Below are 5,245 nucleotides of genomic sequence, written 5' to 3'. Positions count from 1 at the left end.
GAGCAGAGATGTGGGGCTCAATCCCAGGACCCTGAGATCATGACGTGAGCAGAAGGCAGAGACTTAGCCCACTGAGCCACCCAGGCACCCCTGTTCCATTTCTTTCTAAAACTGGGGTAATCAGTCATCTTCAGGCAGTAAAACCAGTTTGATGGGTACCCTCCCTACTTCCCCCATCGTAAACTGGCTCCAGACCTTAGTGCCCATTGGCTGATGGTCAGAGCGGAGCAATAGGTGCTGCAGTGAATAAAAACAAGCAAACAAAAAAACCAAAAAAACTTTACAAACTCCACAGAAGAGATTTTGTAAATAGAAATGAAGGCTGTGTAAGCATAGTACCTGTACTTTCTCTAGTTCTCATCTGACACTAGGAACCTAGCAGAAAAAGATCACAGTAGACAACCCATAAGCCACAAAACAGAAATAGTTTGGGAGGAGGGAGTGGAGTGGAAATTTTATCTGGCTGCTCCTGCTTTTGTCCAAAAAAATCACCTGCTCAAAACTTTTGATTCAAGTAGCTCACATATTAGGAACCCTGAAGAATTTTCAGTAATAAAAAAGTGACCAAGACATGAGGGACAACTCTGTTCCCTACGAAGGAAGTCAAAATCATTCTTTGTTGACACATAAGCAAAAGGATCTGGTGCAGTTTGTAGGCTCTGAGCAGGTGGGGGCAGTGCTAGACGAGAGTCTGAGTTGGTGGGAGGTGTTGTATTAGGCAGGATGGAATTCAATACCTCTAGACTTGTTCCTAGATCCACATGAACTTTGCATAGCCTCCTCTCCTTTCACTACCCACAAAAAGTGTCAGGGTGCCTGGGGGGCTCAGTTGGTTGGGTGTCCAGCGCTTGATTTCAGCTTATGTCACAATCTCCAGGGTTGTGGAATTGAGCCCCGCCTCAGGCGGCTCTCAGCGTGGAATCTGCTTGTTCCGCTCCTTCTGCTCCCCGTCCCCGCTCATTCTCTCTCTCTCTGAAATAAATAGATAAATCAATCTTAAAAAAAAAAAAAAAAAGTGGCAGAGAAGAAGTGGGCAACACTGGGAGCTGAGCAGGACGAGCAGGAGTTTGTATCAGTTTCTTGTGTTTAGTACTAGATATTTTTTGGTATTTTGTGTGATCTGGAAGAGTTGATTCTGAGATTCTGATTCTGAAAAAATCAATTAAATCATTTTGCTTCCTGGATTCCTAATGGTCTGAATGAGCAAAGAAGAACCCAATGTCAAGGGTTACCTCTTTTGGCTCTTCTGTCCTCCCTTCTTGCTGTGCAGGTTGCACACTCCCGTGCACCCTTCGTAACCATGCCTCACAGAATGGAACAAAACACGACTTTCTGCTCACAGCCAAATCTACCATGATCAAGAAAAACAAAGATAATAAACATTAAAGTTCAGTGCTGTGGATACCTTATCCCTTGGTCATCACAGACAAAGAGAAGGCAGGAAAACTAAAGCAGTCCCTGCCCTCAGGCTTGGAAGTGAAGGAGCTGAAATGAACCTGGCCTACTGATTTGAACGGTATTAAAATTTTAAAATTAAAAAAATAAAAGAAGAGTTTCCTCTTTTGGTCCAAGAAATTAATGGAATTTGTGACTAAATCAAAGATTATATGGATATCCCAAATGCCAACCAGACTAGCTGGTAAACAGAATGGCAAATAGCTAAATTGATCAGGAAGGCTTTTATAATTTTTTTCAAAAAATTTAAGAGATAGTGATTTAATAACATATGCTTAAATTATTAAAATAATTATAGCATTTATTAAGCATTAATTTATTAAGCATTAACTGCTTTGGGGTGATATGGTAAGTACTTTAATCCTTAAAAATGGGTACACTTATTATAGTCATTTTATAGATGAAGAAATTGAAACTTAACTAATTTGTTCAGTAATGTCGTAGAACACACAGCCAGTAAGCAATGGAAATAGAATTTAAACCGGATGTATTAGATGTCAAAGTCTATACTGTTAACCAGTATCAGTTTTGCAATGTTTATAATAGCAAAACAGTGGAAGCAACTTGAATTTTTTAAACAATAGAAGATTGGTTAAATTATGGTTTAGTCAATAATGTAATAATGCAGTTATTAAAGTGATGCTTAAGGGGCACTTGGGTGGCTCAGTGGGTTAAGCCTCTGCCTTCGGCTCAGGTCATGATCTCAGGGTCCTCGGATAGAGCCCCGCATCAGGCTCTCTGCTCAGCAGGGAGCCTGCTTCCCCCCTCCCTCTGTCTGCCTCTCTGCCTACTTGTGATCTCTGTCTGTCAAATAAATAAAATCTTTTTTAAAAAAGTGATGCTTAAAACACTATTTGGTGACATGAAAAGTTGTTAATAATATATTTCTAAGTTTAAAAAAAAACAGATTACAAGCACTATATTTAACATGAGCTCAATTTTGTAACATTTATTTAGTTCGAATATTCACCTACACCAAATGTTAGAGATGGTATCTTTGGGTGTGGAAATTATGTGTGGGGTTTTTTTTCCCCCATTTTTCAACTTTTCTACATTTTCTAACCTTTCTACAATTAATGCACATTACTTTTTAAGTCTGTAAGACCCTTCAGTGTTATTTTGTATAGAAGAGAGAAATTAGTAAGATCTGTCATCAGAGAAATTAGTAGTATCTGTCATCAATTTTATGACAGATAATGGAAAATTTGTGGGGAAAGAAGGGAGGGGAGAACTAAACGTACTGAATGTTGCTGTGACATAAATGCATGTTCTTTCATAGGTGTAGCCACAAGTGCAGATATGTCTCATAATTTTCCATTAGCCGATACCATATTAACCAGGGCCATGAGTAAGCACAATCATATCCTAATCATTTTCCTCCTTCTTGAATTGCTTTCCTCCCTTGGCTTCAGTGACTGCCTGCTCCTAATTTCCATGTACCTCACTGGCTTCCCTTTTTCAATCTCCTTTGCTAGTTCCTTCTCTTCTACCTACCACCCCTTCATTTCAAAGAGCCCTAGGCCTGGCCTTGGGTCTCCTCTTCACCACCCATTTCAGAGGGGGGGGAAAATAGACAGATAGACAGACAGACAGACAGACAGACACACACACACACACACACACACGCCTTCAGGAGCCCTGCCATAAACAAGTGAGTGAATTAAATCCTTGATGTCACTGCCAACTCTTTCCCTAGCTCAACACGTTATTTCCACCTCAGTTAATAGCTTATCCAACAATTGCTCAAGTCAAAAATCTAAATGGCATTTTTCACTGCACCCTTTTCCTCATCTTTACCCCCTCACACACAGTATATCAGCAAATCCTATTGGTTCGATTTTTGAAATATAGCTTGAGTCCTTTTCTTTGCCTTCTCAGGCTCCATTTTTCTTCGGCTATTTGTTATTCTAAATTATCTCTTTGCTTTTATTTTTGCTTGGCTACCATCTGTTCTTCACACATAGCCAGCCATACTAATCTCTGGATTTGAAATTGAAAACTGAGAAGATGTGGCTCTGCTCTTTCATTTTTTTAACTGAAAAGTTAAGATTTACCGAACTTGTCTGATTTATCACAATTCAGAATTAATTTAATAGTACAAAAATTGCACTCCCTTTGGTTTCCTAGCAGTCAAATATTTGGGAACCTAAAAAAAAAAATGCTCATTTGTTCTGTTCACTTTGTACACCACCACTTTGGTTAACAATGGTTCAGGGAGAATTGAAAAAAAGGAAAATTATATTCTATTCTTAATTCTCATCCATCTGTAAAGAACAAAACAGAAATGCTGAAATAAGTATGTATTATAGTCTGGGGAGGCTTACCAAACTTGTTTCCACTTAAGTTAGTCTTACCTCATTTTTCCAGGCCTTCAATAATTTGAAGGTTTTTTTTTTTTTTTTTGCCTTCTAAGTTTCTACAGCTATGACTCATGGAACTTGAACTAGATCAGCACTGCTATGTGCTACTTTCTATATTAGATTTTTCTCAACTGGTTAAAATTGATATAAGCAAAACACATTTTGTTCTTCTAAAGCTTAAACACAAAGTTAAACTGTCTAACAAACTTCCATTAATAGAAATTGGGTTTAGTAGAGGAATAAAGACTTCTAATTTTATTATACAACATAATTTACTCCAGCTATTTCTACCCTTTTTTTTTGAAGACATATATAAAACCTTATGTTTATTGCATCATTATTCACAATAACCAAAATATGGAAGTAACTCAAGTGTGCACCAGCAGATGAATGGATAAAGAAGATTTGATACACACACAATAGATGGCTCATTAGGTTAAAGCCTCTGCCTTTGGCTCTGGTCATGACCCCAGTGTCCTGGGTGGCTCAGTGGGTTAAGCCTCTGCCTTCGGCTCAAGTCATGATCTTGGGGTCCTGGGATTGAGCCCCGCATTGGGCTCTCTGCTCAGCAGGGAGCCTGCTTCCTCCTCTCTTTCTCTCTGCCTCTCTGCCTGCTTGTGATCTCTATCTGTCAAATAAATAAATAAATAAAATCTTTTAAAAAAAAAGAACATTACTCAGCCATAAAAAAGAATGAAATCCTGCTGTTTACAACAGTATGGATGAACCTAGAGGCTATAAAACCAAGTGAAATGATTTAGAGTAAGACAAGTACCTTATGAGTTCATTCACATGTGGAATTTAAGAAACAAAACAAATGAACAAATGAAATTTTTTTCATCAGTCTTACATAACACCCAGTACTCATTATATCATTTGCCCTCCTTAATGTCCAGCATCCAGCCCCTCCATCTCCTCACCCCCTCCACTCCAGCAACCCTCCGTTTGTTTTCTCTGATTAAGAATCTCTTGTGGTTTGTCTTCCTCTCTAATTTTGTCTTGTTTTATTTTTTCCTCTCTTCCCCAATGTTGTTTCTTAAATTCTACATACTAGTGAGATCTGTTTTGTTTTTTAAATTCCCCATACCGTAAGATCATATGATAATTGTCTTTCTCTGATTGACTTACCTTGCTTAGCATAACACCCTATAGTTCCATCCATGCCAATGCAAACGGTAAGATTTTGTTCCTTTTGATGGCTGAGTAGTATTTCATTATGTATATATCCACATATTCCTGATCCATTTATCTGCTGATGGACATCTAGTCTCTTTCCAATGTCCATAGTTTGGACATTGTAGACATTGCTGCCATAAGGATTGGGGTACAGGTGTCCCTTCAGATCACTGAAGTAGTGCAATTGCTTCCTCCTGCTATTTCTTCCACAGTTGCTGATTATAGAACTTCCATTAATCTCATTTAGATCCTGA

At 38.5% G+C, this 5,245-nt stretch overlaps 1 pseudogene; it reads left to right on the top strand.

Moving 5' to 3' along the window:
- Positions 1 to 1,300: 1,300 nt before the first annotated feature.
- On the top strand, positions 1,301 to 1,494 carry LOC132013681 (large ribosomal subunit protein eL38-like; annotated as a pseudogene).
- Positions 1,495 to 5,245: the final 3,751 nt, after the last annotated feature.

Source organism: Mustela nigripes, chromosome 1 (genome assembly GCF_022355385.1).
Source record: "Mustela nigripes isolate SB6536 chromosome 1, MUSNIG.SB6536, whole genome shotgun sequence".
Taxonomy (NCBI): domain Eukaryota; kingdom Metazoa; phylum Chordata; class Mammalia; order Carnivora; family Mustelidae; genus Mustela; species Mustela nigripes.
This window is presented reverse-complemented; position numbering and strand designations above follow the sequence as displayed.